This window comes from Eumetopias jubatus, unplaced genomic scaffold (genome assembly GCF_037043125.1).
Source record: "Eumetopias jubatus isolate StellerSeaLion01/CBP00866 unplaced genomic scaffold, mEumJub1_p1.0 scaffold_4, whole genome shotgun sequence".
In the NCBI taxonomy this organism is placed as follows: Eukaryota; Metazoa; Chordata; class Mammalia; order Carnivora; family Otariidae; genus Eumetopias; species Eumetopias jubatus.
This window is the reverse complement of record NW_028274810.1, coordinates 13,801,227-13,820,212: the sequence shown is the minus strand read 5'-3', so window position 1 is coordinate 13,820,212 and position 18,986 is coordinate 13,801,227. Positions and strand designations below refer to the sequence as shown.

The 18,986-nt window shown below is 38.9% G+C and overlaps 1 pseudogene; it reads left to right on the top strand.

Moving 5' to 3' along the window:
* Window positions 1-17,510: 17,510 nt before the first annotated feature.
* On the top strand, window positions 17,511-18,318 carry LOC114208101 (beta-1,3-galactosyltransferase 6-like; annotated as a pseudogene).
* Window positions 18,319-18,986: the final 668 nt, after the last annotated feature.

Sequence of the window (18,986 nt, the reverse complement as noted above, 5' to 3'; positions counted from 1 at the left end):
ACATATAGAAAATACTAAAGACTCAACCCAAAACATGTTGGAACAAATCAATGAGTTCAGGAAAGTCACAAATATAAGATCAACATACAGAAATCAGTTGTGTTTGTATACTCTAGCAATGAAATATCTGAAAAAAGAATAAAGCTATCCTAGTCACAACAGCATGAAAAATAGTAAAATACTTAGGAATAAGTTAACCAATGAAGTGAACATTCAGTACAATGAAAAGTATAAGACTTTGATGAAAGAATTTGAAGAAGACACAATAAATGGAAAGATGTCTCATGTTCGTGGGTCAGAAGAATTAATATTGTTAAAAATCCATACCACCAAAACTATTTATAAATGCAGTGTAATTCCTATCAAAATCCTAATGGTGATTTTCACAGAGACAGAAAAAATATTTCTAAAATTTGAAACCACAGAAGACCCCAAACACTCAAAGCAATTCTGAGGGAAAGGAACAAAGTTGGAGACAATAAACTTCATGATTTCAAATTATACCACAAAGTTACAGTAATTAAAATAGTATGGTACTGGCATAAGAACAAATACAACCAATGGGAGAGAGCCCAGGCATAAACTCCTGCATATATGATCAAATAATATTTGACAATTGTTTCAAGAACATTCAATGGGGAAAGTGTAGCCTCTTCAACAAATGATGATGGGAAAACTGGATAATCACATGCAAAGAAATGAAATCAGACCCCGATCTTACAGCACTCATTAAAAATAACTCAAAATAGATTAAGATATAAATATAAGATCTGACATTGTAAAATTCCTTCAAGAAAACATAAGGAATAGGGCACTTGGGTGGCTCAGTCGTTAAGCGTCTGCCTTCAGCTCAGGCGATGATCTCATGGTCCTGGGATCCAGCCCCGCATCAGGATCCCTGCTCCATGGGAAGCCTGCTTCTCCTTCTCCCACTCCCCCTGCTTGTGTTCCCTCTCTCACTGTGTCTCTCTCTGTCAAATAAATAAATAAAATCTATAAAAATAAAAAAAAACATAAGGAAGAAACTCCCTGGCATTGGTAATGCCATTGATAATCATCTTGGCAATGATTTTTGTATATGACACCAAAAATAGAGTCAAGGAAAGCAGAAACAAACAAGTTGAGGCTACATGAAACAAAAAAGCTTCTGCACAGGAAAAGAAACAATCAACAAAATGAAAAGTCAACCTACAAATAGGAGAAAATACTTTCAAACAATATATTGGATAAGGATAATACAATTGAATAACAACAAAAAATCAAACTAAAAATGGGCAAAATAACTTGATAGACATTTTCCCAAGGAAGACATACAAATAGAAAATGGAAACATGAAAAGATGTTTAACATGACTAATCATCAGGGAAATCTAAGTCAAAACCACAGTAAAATATTATCTCACACCTGTTAGAATTTTTAGCATACAAAAGATAAGGAATAACAAGTGTTGGTGAAAATATGTGGGAAAGAGAACCTTACCCAGTGCATTCTTGGTGGGAATGTAAATTTGTACAGATACTATGGAAACCAGTATGGAGGTTCCTCAAGATATAAAAAATAGAGTGATCATATGATCCACCAATCCCACTTCTGGGTATATATCCAAAGGAAATGAAATCAGGATTTCAAAAAGGTATCTGCTATTCCATATTCACTGCAGCATTATTTACTACAGCTAAGATATGGAAACAACCTAAATGTCCATCAGTGGATAAATGGTTGAAGAAGATGTGGATATGTGTGTGTGTGTGTACAGACACACACACACCCATACAATGGAATATTATCCAGCAGGGAGAAAGAAGGAAATCCTGCCATTTGCAACAACATGATGGACTTTGAAGGCATTATGCTAGGCGAGGTAAGTCAGAGAGAGAAAGAGAAGTACTGCATGATATCACTTCTATGTGTAATCTTAAAAAGCTGAGTTAGTAAAAACAGAGGTAAAATAGTGGTAACCAGGAACTAAGGAGTGGGAAAATGGGAAAATAATTAAGGGTACAAACTTGAAACTAGTAGATAAACACATTCTGGAGGTCTAATGTACAGCATAGTGATTATAGTCAGTAATACTCTATTATAAACTTCAAAGTTGCTAAGAGACTAGACCTTAATTGTTTTTACAATAAAGAAATGATAATTATGCGATGTGATAGAACTATTAGCTAATGCTAAGATGATAAACATATTGCATTATATAAATGTATCTAACCAATACATCATAAACTTAAAACAGACACCATGTTATATTCAATGATATTTCAATAAATATAAAAATAAATAAGTTCTCTGCCCATTTTCATTATATTATTTGCCATTCTGTTATAGAGTTATAGCAGTGTTTGCCTTTTAGAAAATTTATAGTTAATATTTATTATAATTATTAATACATCATATTTAAATCTATGAAATGTATATTACAGAGTGGCGATCACCAAGACAGCATGATACTGGTACAAAAACAGACATATAGACCAATGGAACAGAATAGAGAGCCCAGTATGGACCCTCAACTCTATGGTCAAATAATCTTCAACAAAGCAGGAAAAAATATGCAATGGAAAAAGACAGTTTCTTCAATAAATGGTGCTGGGAAAATTGGACAGCAGAAGAATGAAACTCGACCATTCTCTAACACCACACACAAAGATAAACTCAAAACGGATAAAAGACCTCAATGTGAGATAGGAATCCATCAAAATCCTAGAGGAGAACATAGGCAATAACCTCTATGACATCGGCCACAGCAACTTCTTTCAAGATACATCTCCAAAGGCTAGTGAAACAAAGGCAAAAATGAACATTTGGGACTTCATCAAGATAAAAGGCTTCTGCATAGCACAGGAAACAGTCAACAAAACAAAGAGGCAACCCGCACAATGGGAGAAGATATCTGCAAATGACACTACAGATAAAGAGTTGGTATCCAAGATCTATAAAGAACTTCTCAAACTCAACACCCCCCCAAAAAATAATAATAATCAAGTCAAAAAATGGGCAGAAGACATGAACAGACACTTCTCTGAAGAAGACATACAAATGGATAACAGACACATGAAAAAATGTCCATCATTAGCCATCAGGGAAATTCAAATTAAAACCACAATGAGATACCACCTTACACCAGTTAGTATGGCAAAAGTTGACAAGGCAAGAAACAACAAATGTTGGAGAGGTTATGGAGAAAGAGGAACCCTCTTACACTGTTGGTGGGAATGCAAGTTGGTACAACCACTTTGGAAAATAGTGTGGAGGTGCCTCCAAAAGTTAAAAATAGAGCTACCCTATGACCCAGCAATTGCACTACTGGGTATTTACCCCAAAGACACAGATGTAGTGAAAAGAAGGGTCATATGCATCCCAATGTTCATAGCAGCAACGTCTGCAATAGCCAAATTGTGGAAAGAGCTGAGATGCTCTTCAAGAGATGAATGGATAAAGATGTGGTCCATACATAAAATGGAATATTACTCAGCCATCAGAAAGGATGAATACTCAACTTTTACATCAATATGAATGGGACTGGAAGAGATTATGCTAAGTGAAATAAGTCAAGCAGAGAAAGTCAATTATCATATGGTTTCACTTATTTGTGGAACAGAAGGAATAGCATGGAGGACATAAGGAGAAGGAAGGGAAAAATGAAGGGAGGGAAATCGGAGGGGGAGATGAACCATGAGAGACTATGGACTCTGAAAAACAAACTGAGGGTTTTAGAGGGGAGGGTGTGGAGGGATGGGTTAGCCTGGTGATGGGTATTAAGGAGGGCACATACTGCATGGAGCACTGCATGTTATATGAAAACAATGAATCATGGATCACTATATCAAAAACTAATGATGTATTGTATGGTGACTAACATAACATAAGAAAATCTAAAAAAAGAAATATAGATATATCACATTTATCTTACTTGTACTATTACTTTTTCAATCCTCTTGCTTTATTTTGGCTTAATTTTTATTATTCCATTTTTCCTTTTATTATCTCTTTTTTTTCTTAGTCTCACTGTCTGTGTATTTTATTTTTTTAATTTTTTTTCTATTGTTATGTTAATCACCATACATTACATCATTAGTTTTTGATGTAATGTTCCATGATTCATTGTTTGTGCATAACACCCAGTGCTCCACGCACAATGTGCTCTCTTTAATACCCATCACCAGGCTAACCCATCCCCCCACCCCCCTCCCCTCTAGAACCCTCAGTTTGTTTTTCAGACTCCATCATCTCTCATGGTTCGTCTCCCCCTCTGACTTACTCCCCTTCATTCTTCCCCTCCTGCTATCTTCCTCTTCTTTTTTTTTTCTTAACATGTATTGCATTATTTGTTTCAGAAGTACAGATCTGTGATTCAACAGTCTTGCACAATTCACAGCGCTCACCATAGCACATACCCTCCCCAATGTCTATCACCCAGCCACCCCATCCCTCCCACACCCCACCACTCCAGCGACACTCAGTTTGTTTCCTGAGATTCAGAATTCCTCATATCAGTGAGGTCATATGATACATGTCTTTCTCTGATTGACTTATTTTGCTCAGCATAACACCCTCCAGTTCCATCCACGTTGTGGCAAATGTCAAGATCTCATTGCTTTTGATGGCTGCATAATATTCCATTGTGTATATATATCACCTCTTCTTTATCCTTTCATCTGTCGATGGACATCTTGGCTCTTTCCACAGTTTGGCTGTTGTGGACATTGCTGCTATAAACATTGGGGTGCATGTACCCCTTTGGATCCCTACCTTTGTATCTTTGTGGTAAATACCCAGTAGTGCAATTGCTGGATCGTATGGTAGCTCTATTTTCAACTGTTTGAGGAACCTCCATACTGTTTTCCAGAGGGGTTGCACCAGCTTGCATTCCCACCAAGAGTATAGGAGGGTTCCCCTTTCTCCACATCCCCGCCAACATCCGTCGTTTCCTGACTTGTTAATTTTAGCCATTCTGACTGGTGTGAGGTGGTATCTCATGGAGGTTTTGATTTGGATTTCCCTGATGACGAGCGATGTTGAGCACTTTTTCATGTGTCTGTTGGCCATTTGGATGTCTTCTTTGGAAAAATGTCTGTTCATGTCCTCTGCCCATTTCTTGATTGGATTATTTGTTCTTTGGGTGTTGACTTGGATAAGTTCTTTATAGATTTTGGATACTAGCCCTTTATCTGATATGTCATTTGCAAATATTTTCTCCCATTCTGTCGGTTGTCTTTTGGTTTTGTGGACTGTTTCTTTTCCTGTGCAAAAGCTTTTTATCTTGATGAAATCCCAATAGTTCATTTTTGCCCTTGCTTCCCTTGCCTTTGGTGATGTTTCTAGGAAGAAGTTGCTGCAGCTGAGGTCGAAGAGGTTGCTACCTGTGTTCTCCTTTAGGATTTTGATGGACTCCTGTCCCACGTTTAGGTCTTTCAACCATTTGGAGTCTATTTTTGTGTGTGGTGTAAGGAAATGGTCCAGTTTCATTCTTCTGCATGTGGCTGTCCAATTTTCCCAACACCATTTGTTGAAGAGACTGTCTTTTTTCCATTGGACATTCTTTCCTGCTTTGTCGAAGATTAGTTGACCATAGAGTTGAGGGTCCATTTCTGGGCTCTCGATTCTGTTCCATTGATCTATGTGTGTCTGTTTTTGTGCCAGTATCATACTGTCTTGATGATGACAGCTTTGTAATAGAGCTGAAAGTCTGGAATTATGATGCCGCCAGCTTTGCTTTTCTTTCTCAACATTCCTCTGGCTATTCGGGGTCTCTACTGGTTCCATACAAATTTTAGGATTATTTGTTCCATTTCTTTGAAAAAAGTGGATGGTATTTTGATGGGGATTGCATTGAATGTGTCGATTGCTCTAGGTAGCATTGACATTTTCACAAAGTTTGTTCTTCCAATCCATGAGCATGGAACGTTTTTCCATTTCTTTGTGTCTTCTTCAATTTGTTTCATGAGTATTTTATAGTTTTCTGAGTACAGATCCTTTGCCTCTTTGGTTAAATTTATTCCTAGGTATCTTATGGTTTTGGGTGCAATTTTAAATGGGATCGGCTCCTTGATTTGTCTCTCTTCTGTCTTGCTGTTGGTGTATAGGAATGCCACTGATTTCTGTGCATTGATTTTAAATCTTGCTACTTTACTGAATTCCTGTATGAGTTCTAGCAGTTTTGGGTTGGAGTCTTTTCGGTTTTCCACATATAGTATCATATCATTTGCAAAGAGTGAGAGTTTGACTTCCTCTTTGCCGATTTGGATGCCTTTGATTTCTTTTTGTTGTCTGATTGCTGTGGCTAGGACTTCTAATGCTATGTTGAATAGCAGTGGTGATAGTGGACATCCCTGCCGCGTTCCTGACCTTAGGGGGAAAGCTCTCAGCTTTTCCCCATTGAGAATGATATTCGCTGTAGGTGTTCATAGGTGGCTTTTATGATATTGAGGTATGTACCCTCTATCCCTATACTCTGAAGAGTTTTTATCAAGAAAGGATGCTGTACTTTGTCAAGTGCTTTTTCTGTATCTATTGAGAGGATCTTATGATTCTTGTTCTTTCTTTTGTTAATGTATTGTATCACACTGATTGATTGTGGATGTTGAACCAACCTTGCAGCCCAGGAATAAATCCCACTTGGTCATGGTGAATAATCCTTTTAATGTACTGTTGGATCCTATTGGCTAGGATTTTGGTTAGAATTTTTGCATCCATGTTCATCAAGGATATTGGTCTGTAATTCTTTTTGATGCGGTCTTTGTCTGGTTTTGGGATCAAGGTAATGCTGGCCTCATAAAATGAGTTTGGAAGTTTTCCTTCCATTTCTAATTTTTGGAACAGTTTCAGGAGAATAGGTATTAATTCTTCTTTAAATGTCTGATAGAATTCCCCTGGGAAGCCATCTGGCCCTGGGCTTTTGTTTGTTGGGAGATTTTTGATGACTGCTTCAATTTCCTTAGTGGTTATAGGTCTGTTCAGGTTTTCTATTTCTTCCTGGTTCAGTTTTGGTAATTGATACATCTCTAGGAATGCACCCATTTCTTCCAGGTTATCTAATTTGCTGGCATAGAGTTGCTCATAATATGTTCTTATAATTGTTTGTATTTCTTTGGTGTTGGTTGTGATCTCTCCTCTTTCATTCACGATTTTGTTGATTTGGGTCATTTCTCTTTTCTTTTTGATCAGTCTGGCCAGGGGTTTATCAATCTTGTTAATTCTTTCAAAGCACCAGCTCCTAGTTTCGTTGATCTGTTCTACTGTTCTTTTGGTTTCTATTTCATTGATTTCTGCTCTGATCTTTATTATTTCTCTTCTCCTGCTGGGTTTACGCTTTATTTGCTGTTCTTTCTCCAGCTCCTTTAGATGTAGGGTTAGGTTGTATATTTGAGACCTTTCTTGTTTCTTGAGAAAGGCTTGTGTTGCTATATACTTTCCTCTCGTGACTGCCTTTACTGTATCCCAAAGGTTTTGAACCATTGTGTTTTCATTTTCATTGGTTTCCATGAATTTTTTTAATTCTTCTTTAATTTCCTGGTTGACCCATTCATTCTTTAGTAGGATGCTCTTTAGCCTCCATGTATTTGAGTTCTTTCCAACTTTCCTCTTGTGATTGAGTTCTAGTTTCAAAGCACTGTGGTCTGAAAAGATGCAGGGAATAATCCCAATCTTTTGGTACCGTTTGAGACCTGATTTGTGACCTACAATGTGATCAATTCTGGAGAATGTTCCATGGGCACTAGAGAAGAATGTGTATTCCGTTGCTTTGGGATGGAATGTTCTGAATATGTCTGTGAAGTCCATTTGGTCCAGTGTGTCATTTAAAGTCTTTATTTCCTTGCTGATCTTTTGCTTAGATGATCTGTCCATTTCAGTCAGGGGGGTGTTAAAGTCCCCCAGTAGTATTGTATTTTTGTCAATGTGTCTCTTTGCTTTTGTTATTAATTGCCTTATAAAATTGGCTGCTCCCATGTTAGGGGCATAGATATTTACAATGGTTAGATCTTCTTGTTGGATAGACCCTTTAAGTAGGATATATTGTCCTTCCTCATCTCTTATTACAGTCTTTGTTTTAAAATCTAATTTGTCTGATATAAGGATTGCTACTCCAGCTTTCTTTTGGTGTCCGTTAGCAGGGTGAATGGTTTTCCACCCCCTCACTTTCAATCTGGGGGTGTCTTTGGTTCTAAAATGAGTCTCTTGTAGACAGCATATTGATGGGTCTTGTTTATTAATCCAATCTGATAGCCTGTGTCTTTTGATTGGGGCATTTAGACCATTTACATTCGGGGTAACTATTGAAAAGTATGAATTTAGTGCCACTGTATTGCCTGTAAGGTGACTGTGACTGTATACTGTCTGTGTTCCTTTCTGATCTTTGCTGCTTTTAGGCTCTCTCTTTGCTTAGAGGACCCCTTTCAATATTTCTTGTAGGGCTGGTTTCGTGTTTGCAAATTCCTTTAGTTTTTGTTTGTCCTGGAAGCTTTTTATCTCTCCTTCTATTTTCAATGAGAGCCTAGCTGGATATAGTATTCTTGGCTGCATATTTTTCTCGTTTAGTGCTCTGAAGATATCAGGCCAGTCCTTTCTGGCCTGCCAGGTCTCTGTGGATATGTCTGTTGCCAATCTAATGTTTCTACCATTGTAGGTTACAGATCTCTTCTCCTGAGCTGCTTTCAGGATTTTCTCTTTGTCTCTGAGACTCGTTAAGTTTTCCTATTAGATGTCGGGGTGTTGACCTATTATTATTGATTTTGAGAGGGTTTCTCTGTGCCTCCTGGATTTTGATGCCTGTTTCCTTCCTCACATTAGGGAAGTTCTCTGCTATTATTTGCTCCAATATACCTTCTGCCCCTCTCTCTCTTTCTTCTTCTTCTGGGATCCCAATTATTCTAATGTTCTTTCATCTTATCGTGTCGCTTATCTCTCGAATTCTGCTCTCGTGATCCTGTAGTTGTTTATCTCTCTTTTTCTCAGCCTCTTTATTTTCCATCGTTTGGTCTTCTATATCGCTGATTCTCTCTTCTGCCTCATTTATCCTAGCAGTTAGTGCCCCCATTTTTGATTGCACCTCATTAATAGCCTTTTTGATTTTGACTTGGTTAGATTTTAGTTCTTTTATTTCTCCAGAAAGGGTTTCTCTAATAACTTCCATGGTTTTTTCAAGCCCAGCTAGTATCTTTAAAGTCATGATTCTGAACTCTAGGTTTGACATTTTACTAATGTCCATATTGAGTAGGTCCCTGGCTGACGGTACTACCTCTTGTTCTTTTTGCTGAGGTGATTTTTTTCGTCTTGTCATTTTGTCCAGTGGAGAATAGATGAATGAGAGAACAAAATGCTAACAGGTTAACAACGTCCCCAGCAAATATACTCTATACAAATCAGAAAAGACCTGAAACCAGGCGAAAAGAAAGGGAAAGAAAGAAAAAAGAAAAAGATAAAGATAAAAACAAACAAAAACAGAACAAAACAAAAAAAACAGAATATGATCAAATATGATCAGCCTCGTGCATAGATCAGTGCCACATACTAGATTTTGGGTGTATTTTGGTCTGTTAGAAGAAAGTGTCTCCTAAAATTTTAAAGGAAGAAAGACTTATATATGTACAAAATAAGGGTTGATACAATGAAGGGATGGAAGATGAGTGTAAAGATGAAAATTATAAAAGATTTTATAAAAGGAATTGATAAGATAAGAAGTTATTTGAAAAAAGAAAGAAGATTTAAAAAAAAGAAAAGAAAAAGGGAGAGAATGTGATCAGGCAGGAGACTAGAACAAAGCCATACACTAGTGATTTAGGGTATATTTTGATCTGTTAGAAGAAACTGTATCTCAAAATTTTAAAGAAAGAACAACATATATATATGCCAAAAATAAGGGTAACTACTATGAAGGGATAAAATATGACTCTAAAAATGAAAAATAAAAAATGTTTTTTTAAAAAAAGGGATTGATAAGATGTTGGTTGAAAAAGGGAAAAAGAAAAATTCAAAAAAAAAGTTAAAAAATTAACTTTGAAAAACTAATGAATCATGGTAAAAAAAGCCATGAATTCTATGTGCAGCATTCCCCTAGCACTGGAGTTCTCCCGTTCTTCTTGATTGGTAAACTTGGTCTTGGCTTGCTGGTTCTTCGTGCTGATCTTCTGGGGGAGGTGCCTGTTGCAGTGGTTCCCAAATGTCTTTGCTGGAGGTGCAATTGCCTCGCCCTGTTGGTCCGGTCTAAGCAATCTGCTCAGGTTTGCTCCTAGGAGCTTTTGTTCCCTGCAAGCTCCCAGCACAGCTTTGGAGGACCAGAGTGAAATGGTGGCCTCCCAATCTCCGCCCGGAGGAGCTGAGAACTCGGGGCCCTGCTCCTCAGTGCGCCCCCAGAGAAAAGCAGTCACTCCCATCTCCCCGGTCTCCTCTCCGGCTGCACTCTGTGCTCACCCGGCCTGTGACCGAGCGTTTCTATCTCTGGCACCCGACCCCATGTGGAGTCTCCAAACCCAGCAGATCCCTGTGGTGCCCTCCCGCGCCACTCCTCCCAGGGGAGGAAGGGGAGTCTCCCCAGCTCTGCTGCTTGTTGGGTCCCTGCTGGAAGAGCAGTGGCCCGTCTGGGCCACGGATCACAGTTTATGGGAACCCCAAGCTGAGAGCACGCGCCTTGGCTCCATCTCTGCAGCTGGCTTCCCCGCTCCGATACCTGGGCGCTCTGCTGCACTCAGGCACCCCCGGTCTTGAGACCACACTGTCCCACGAGGGTTCCACCTCCCACTTAGCCACTGGAGCGACGTCCCTCAGCGGAGCTGACTTCTAAAAGTTCCGATTTTGTGCTCCTCGGCTCTATCACTTGCCAGAAGCGGCCGATGGATGCTCCCTCCCCCGCCGTCTAACCTCCGGAATATCGCCTCGGATTCACTTCTCCACACATCCTACCTTCCAGAAAGTGGTCACTTTTCTCTTCAAAGAGTTGTTGCTATTCTTTTCTTCGATCTCCTGTTGAGTTCCTGGTGTTCAGAATGGTTTGATCCCTATTCAGCTGAATTCCTGAGACCAGACGAAATCCAGGTCTCCTACTCCTCTGCCATCTTGCTCCGCCCCTCCTTTTATTATCTCTTAATTACACCTTCTTATACGAAATTCTTAGGGGTTATATAGAGATTACAGCAGACACCCCTTATTAAAATCAAAATTTGTGTATTTCTGGGGCAATTAAAGGAAATTAAAACATTTCTATCCCATTTATCTTTGTTTTGATTCATGTGTATTTTTTCATATATTTTACTTCTACATATATATTAGGCTTAGGCCAATGATGATATGATAATGATGATGATGATTTCATACAATCAACAGTAATTTAGAATTACCCATTTATATATCTATTTTGTTTCTGTTTATTCTTTAATTGCTAATAGTGCTTCTGGAATCTTAAATTTACACAAAGAACCTCCTTCAATATTTCTTTAATGAAGGCTTAATGATGAAATGTCTTGGCTTTATAGGTCCAAAAATGTCATCATTTTTCTGTTTGTTTGTCTAAAAAAATTATTTTTTCATGTAGAGTATTTATTTATTTATTTTTATTTAAATTTTGTTAGTGAACTTACAGTGCAATATTGGTTTCTGGAGTAGAATTCAGTGATTCACAACACCCTTTAATACCTATCACTGATCTGGCTCATCCCTGATCCACCTCCCTCCATCCAGCCTCAGTTTGTTCTCTAGAGCACTTAGCAATCAGAAAGAATGAAATCTTGCCATTTACAATGACATGGATGGAACTAGAGTGTATCATGCTAAGTGAAATAAGTCAGTCAGATAAAGACAAATACCATACGATCTCGCTCATAGGTGGAATTTAAGAAAGAAAACAGATGAACATATGGGAAGGGGGAAAAGAGAAAAGGAGAGAATGCCATCATTTTTACTTAATATTGATAGTTTCACTTGATACACAGGTTTATGTTGGCAATTATTTTTAGTTCTTTGAATAAATTATTCCATTGAATTCTGATTTCCATCATTTCTGTTATCAAGTCACTTGTAAATGTTTTGTTCCCCCTTTAAACACAATTTTTCTTTTCTTTGGGTGCTTTGAAGACTTTCTCTTTTTCATTAATTTTTATTAGTTTTGCTATAATATACCTATGTATGTTTGCTTTTAATTTACCTTTATAAGTTTATAATGCTTTTTTTAATTTGCAGATTGATTTTTCTTCAATCTTCTAACATTCTTTAGCCAGTATCTCTTCAAGTACTGTTCAGCCCCATTCTCTCTCCACCGTCTTCTTCACTCCAGTCTTTTTTCACTATAACCAACATATCTCGTATAGTCCTTCTTCAAATATCCACCTATTTGCTTCTCTGTGACATCACTGTAATATTTTCTTCTGACCAGTCTTCCAGTTTGCTTATTCTCTTTTCCTCTACATCTTATCTATTAAGTGAATATTATTTTCAGTTATTACAAGTTTTTATCTAACAAATCCATTTGATTTTTTGGTATAGTTTTAAAGTCCATGTCTGTTAACTCCATTATTCGGATTTCTTGGTTGTCTAAAATATTTTCTTGGTATTTGGTTTTTCCCCCTTCCCCACCCATATACTCATTTAGTTGTCAGATATATTAATGTGAGATTTAATGTGAAAAACTATAGATACAATTTGAGACTCTGGCTGATGTGACCTTTCTCCAGACAGGATTTGCTCATGCTTCTGTTAGGAAGATAGGCTAAAGGAACTAGAAATCCCGCAGCAGGATGACTTATTTAAGGAATAATATGATCTGAAGCTTGGCTTCAAACTATACAAGGGAAATTCTACATGTACCTCAACCTCACTCCTTTCAGAGTCCCAACTGAATGTGTGGGCTTATTTCCCAAGGTCTCACCTCCTTCCTAGGGCCAATTACTGAAATATTTGTCAATATACTATTATTGGCTCCACAGAAAGTGATGCTTGGTTGTGTACCCTCTCTGTATCTACTTTTAGAATCAGCAATTGCTATAATTTGAGGAAAAAGCAGCACCATTGACAGGACTGCTTCTTTGAGCATTTCTTCTTTTTAAAGTTTGGCTCCCAAATTTGCCAATATACCTATGTAAGTTTTGATGCCTTTTTAACATATTTATGCTTTTTAGGATAAACCTTATTGAAGTATAACTCACATAAAATAAATGTGTTCATTGTAAGTATAGAGTTAGATGAGTTTTGAAAACCACATACACAATTCACAGTGCTCACCATAGCACATACCCTCCCCAATGTCTATCACCCAGCCACCCCATCCCTCCCACTCCCCACCACTCCAGCAACCCTCAGTTTCTTTCCTGAGATTAAGAATTCCTCATATCAGTGAGATCATATGATACATGTCTTTCTCTGATTGACTTATTTTGCTCAGCATAACACCCTCCAGTTCCATCCATGTCATTGCAAATGGCAAGATCTCATTCTTTTTGATGGCTGCATAATATTCCATTGTGTATATATAACACATCTTTTTTATCCATTCATCTGTCGATGGACGTTTTGGCTCTTTCCATAGTTTGGCTATTGTGGACATTGCTGCTATAAACATTGGGGTGCACATACCCCTTCGGATCCCTACATTTGTATCTTTGGGGTAAATACCCAGTAGCGAAATTGCTGGGTTATATGGTAGCTCTATTTTTCAACTTTTTGAGGAACCTCCATACTGTTTTCCAGAGTAGCTGCACCAGCTTACATTCCCACCAACAATGTAGGAGGGTTCCCCTTTCTCCACATCCCTGCCAACATCTGTCATTTCCTGATTTGTTAATTTTAGTCATTCTGACTTGTGTGAGGTGGTATCTCATTGAGGTTTTGATTTGGATTTCCCTGATGCTGAGCGATGTTGAGCATGAGAGACTATGGACTCTGAGAAACAAACTGAGGGTTCTAGAGGGGAGGGGGTGGGGGGATGGGTTAGCCTGGTGATGGGTATTAAAGAGGGCATGTACTGAATGGAGCCCTGGGTGTTATACACAAACAATGAATCATGGAACACTACATCAAAAACTAATGATGTAATGTATGGTCATTAACATAACATAATAAAAAAAAAGAAAGAAAAAAGAAAACTATATACAGCAATGTAAACACTACTAGAATTAGGAAGTAAAAGTATTCATTTCCCCCAAATTCCCTTTGCAGCCAATCTCCTAAGACCCAAATCCAGGCAAAGATGTATTTGTCTTATATAATTAAAATTACAATTTGTTTTTTGCCTTTTCTAAAATTTCTTATGAGTGAAATTATATTAATGTACTCTTTTGTGTCTAGCAAACACTGTTTTAAAATGTTATCTATATCTTTGCATATATCAGCAATTTGTTTCTTTTTATTAGCATTCCATTGCGCAGATACACCACAATGTGTTCATCCATTTACCTGCTGACAGACATTTGCATTATTACCAGTTTATAGTCATTATTAATACAGCTTCTACAAAATTCTAATACAAGTGTTTTTGTGGACGTAAGTTTTCATTTACTTTGGGTAAATATCCAGCTGACTTGTATGGTAATTGTAAATTTGAATTTATAAAAAACTGCCAAACATTTGTATGTCTTCTTTGGAGAAGTGTCTGTTCATGTCTTCTGCCTATTTTTTGACTTGATTATTTGTTTTTTGGGTGTTGAGTTTGAGTTCTTTATAGATCTTGGATATCAGCGCTATCTGTAGTGTCATTTGCAAATATCTTCTCCCATTCTGTGGGTTGCCTCTTTGTTTTGTTGAAGGGGGGAAATCAGAGGGACAGATGAACCACGAGAGACTATGGACTCTAAGAAACAAACTGAGGGTTTTAGAGGGGAGGGGGTGGGGGGATGGGTTAGCCCGGTGATGGGTATTAAGGAGGGCACGTACTGCATGGAGCACTGGGTGTTATATGAAAACAACGAATCATGGATCGCTACATCAAAAACTAATGATGTACTGTATGGTGACTAACATAACATAATAAAATAAAATTAAAACAAAAAACAAAAAACAAAACAAAACAAAAAAACGCTGCCAAACAATATTTAAAGGTGGTGATAAATTTTACAATAACCAGAAACATTAAAATTTCAAATACTCCATATTTGGCAATATTTGTGTGAGATATCAATTTCAGTAAATCTAGTTAGTGTATAGTATAATTATATTGATATTTCAATACACACTTCCCTAATGACAACAATGCTGAATATAATTTGATTCTGCCATTGACCATTTGTTTATCTCATGTTAACAAAGTGTTTAATTTTGCTCCCCTTCTTTATGAATCTTTATATTGGTGGATTAAAAGAGTTCTTCAATATTTTGGATACAAGTCCTTTGTAAAATATATGTTTAAAATGTTTTGCCCTACTCTCCAGTTTTCCTTTTCATTTTCTTAAGGGTGTGTATAGGGCTCTCCAAAGAAACCTGTATATGTGTGTATGTGTGTGCATGTAAGGATATATGTGGAGGGGGGTAGAGAGTTTTTAAAATTGTCTCACATGATTGTGTGGGCTGGCAAGTCATAAATATATAGGGGAGGTCAGCAGGTAAGAAATTCAGGTAGAATTTGACACTGCAGTATTGAGTCCAAAATCTCCACTGCAGGTTAAAGACTAGAAATTCAGTCAGACTTTTTATGTTCCAGTCTGGAAGTGGAATTCATTCTTCTTGAGAAACCTGTTTTTGCTCATAAGGCCTTCAATTGATGGGATGTAGCTAACCCACATTATGGAAGATGATCTGCTTTACTGAGAGTCAACTGATTATAAAGGTTAATCATATCTAAAACAGTATCTTCACAGCAACATCTGGATTAGTGTTTGGCCAAACAACTGGGCACCATAGCTTAGCCAAACTGGACACATGAAATTAATCATCACAGAGTGTCTGAAGCAGGGAGTCTAATTTATCAATTTTAATGGCTCAAGCCTTTTACATTTTACATATTAAAAATAAACTTTGCCTACCCCAAGACTGTTAAAATTACTCATAAATATACTTTTATCAATTTTATAAATTAGAAATCTTAAATAGAGGTCTGTGTAGAATATGTATTTTGTGTAAGGTATTGGGTAAGTGCCAGTTTTGTTTCTTTTTGTCTATTCAGTGTTCCAGCACTATTTGATGAAAAAACTATGGTTTTTTTCACTGAATTTCTTTGGAACCCATGTTAAAAATATGTAGACCAGGTATATGTGATGTATTATTTTCATAAGTTTTTGTAAGCAAGACTCATTTCCTCACCTCCTGCTTCCAAAACTAAATTCTTGAGAAAGAGATTTATTTGAAATAATTGGTTCACCTGATTGTGGGGCTGGCAAGAATCTTGTTTTGACAGAGCATTTTCACTTCACTTTTTCAAACTCTAAACATGTTACTAAAAAGTGTCAGAGAAACTTCTGGAATGGTCAAGTAAGGACTTCTTATATCCACTCCTCTATAAGAGAGACACACAGAGACAGACAGATACAGAGAGAACACTGGCAAAGTGGTCAACATCAACTTTTTCAAAACTCTGGAAATTATCCAAAGGTGCAACAAGCTGGAGAGCATTTCTTCAAGAACAACAATTAAATCTCATTGAGAACTGTGAGCTCTGAGGATGCTCTATTCCTACTCTGCTCCATAGGTCAGTGGTAGTCTTGAAAAAGAGAGGCCTAAGAGCAAGAGTAACTAAAGACAAAACAAAACCCCAGCAGTGTAGTAGCTACTGAAGGGACAATTGTTTGGGAAGTTTCCAAAAAAGCCCACTGCCAGAGAACTGTCACTGTTTGACCTGACTGGAAGCTTCCTGGAAATGCCCATTCACAGGGCTTTGAATTGACTCAGAGTTCACGCAGTGAGGAAACATCTGGTTGATAGTCAAAAACAAATAATAGCAATTGTATAAAATTGCAGCTGCAATTTTAGGCAGAAAAACTAGTTAGGGCAAAAAAATTAGGCAAAAAAACTAGTTAGGGCAAAAAAAGATGGCCAAGAAAATTACATAGGAAAATCAAGGGAATAAATGTTCACAAACGGTTTTGAAAGGTTACACACTATTCCTAGAGACCCAGATGGCAGAATACATGGGCAAGGTTAGATGGACACTCAGGAAGATAATTTAAAAGATCCTAATCTTTCCCCTATGGAAACTCTGAATTACTGCACAAGCAGGAAATGAAAGCTAAGAAAGAACTGTAAAGTATTAGAGCATTGAAGGCATACTGCAACATACATACACAGAGCCTCTTTGTAAATGGTGGAAGATTTATTGCTTTAAGTCATTTAAGAAAGTTTCTACCAGTCACTAGCTGACTATGAAGCTTACCAAAGATTTGGCTCCACACAACAAAGAATATGGAATGTACAGAATTGATCTAAATAAGTATTCAAGCAGCAAAGTAACAAACTTTTGGAAATGGGAGTAAAGGGTGAGTAGGGCTGATTTCTAGAGTTCCTTTATACTAGCTCTTCCCTGGCCCTCTGCCTCCACCACCAGTGGACACAGCCTGCCCGCTGGCTTCAGGGCTTTGGGTTCTTCCCACATGTGCGTCATGAAGCTGCTATGGCCTGCCTGGTGGCACCAGATGGCACTAGGCCTGGGTGGCCTGGCACATGGCACATGGCTGGCAGTGGCATGGCAAGGCAGCCCAGATGATGTATGGGCATGCTTCACGGTGGACACAGGCAGCCTGGGGGTGGGGGAGGCGTGTGCCCTGGGGTATGAGCAGGCACAGCATGGTGACCTATGCTGCTGTCCACAATGTACAACGCGTACAAGAACCTCCCAGCCAAGGAGCTGGTCATGCTGGCTGAGTATGTGGCCTTCAAGTCTGTGCTCAGTGCAGACTTGTTCATGCAGCTGGACCGGCTGCTGGCCAAGCTGCACATGTGTGACCCTGTGCATTGCAGCCACCTCTACTGAGGTTTCTTTTTAGGCCAAGTCCATGTCAAGCCCAGGAGCACTAGTACGAGGCCAACTGGTTATTCTGTGACTACTAGCTACCCTACACGCTGGGGGCTGGCTATGTGCTTTTGACCAACCTGATGCACTATCTGCACCTCAGCCACACTTGTGCACATGGCACAGTAACTTAGGTGTTCCTGGGTGCTTGGCTCTTGTCTATGAACATTCAGCATGAGCACAACCCGGGCTTCAACACCAAGTATAAGTACTGTGGCTGCAGTAACCAGTACCTGGTGACACACAAGCCCAGCCTAGAGGACATGCTGGAGAAGCACCACACACTGATGCAAGAGGGCTACCTGTACAAGCAGGAGGTGCAGCTGTAGCTCTCTGACATCTATGACTGGTCCCCACCTCCCTCACAATGCTGTCAGAGGAAGGAGGTCATACCCTGAGCTGCAGCCAATGACCTGCCATATGTCACAATGGCACTGGAAGGAGGCCAGGACAGATGCCTTGGGAGGTGGCCACAGTCAGAGTCATTTGTGGGCCTGAGGAGCAGCCACTGAGGTGGCTTCCCACTGACCTTGCATGGGCAAAGTGACAGGTTCTGGCTAGTAGTCCAGAATTAGTCCGGCCCTTGATAAGACCTCGTTTATTCAGTGACCAGCGAGGTTTTCAGGCAGATGCCAAGCAGTAGTGGATAGAGCCTGGGTCCCAGCTCTAGCAGGTACCAAGGGCTGTGCATCCTAGTGGCCACAAAGAGCATCTTGTTCTGGGTCTAAGAGACCTATGGTGCTTGCCAGGGCAACACATTATGTCCAGGCAGAAATGTCCTGTGCCTGGATTTCAGCCAGCATTGGCCTAGACTGGGAAGATGCCCAGTTTTGGTATGATGGCAGACAACAGGGGGCTTACAGCCCCACCCCAGCCTGTCCACTTGCTGTCTTCTCCCAAGGAAGGGGCAAGCACCTAAAGGCTGGAGCTGACAGGCACTTGCAGGCCCTTTCCCAAAAAAGAAGCTAGACTTGTTCAGGGGTGAGGACTATGTCATGTCCTGCATCCTGTGTAGACCATCCACCTAGGAAATCATCGCACCAAGAGCTGTGGGGCAGAGAACTGA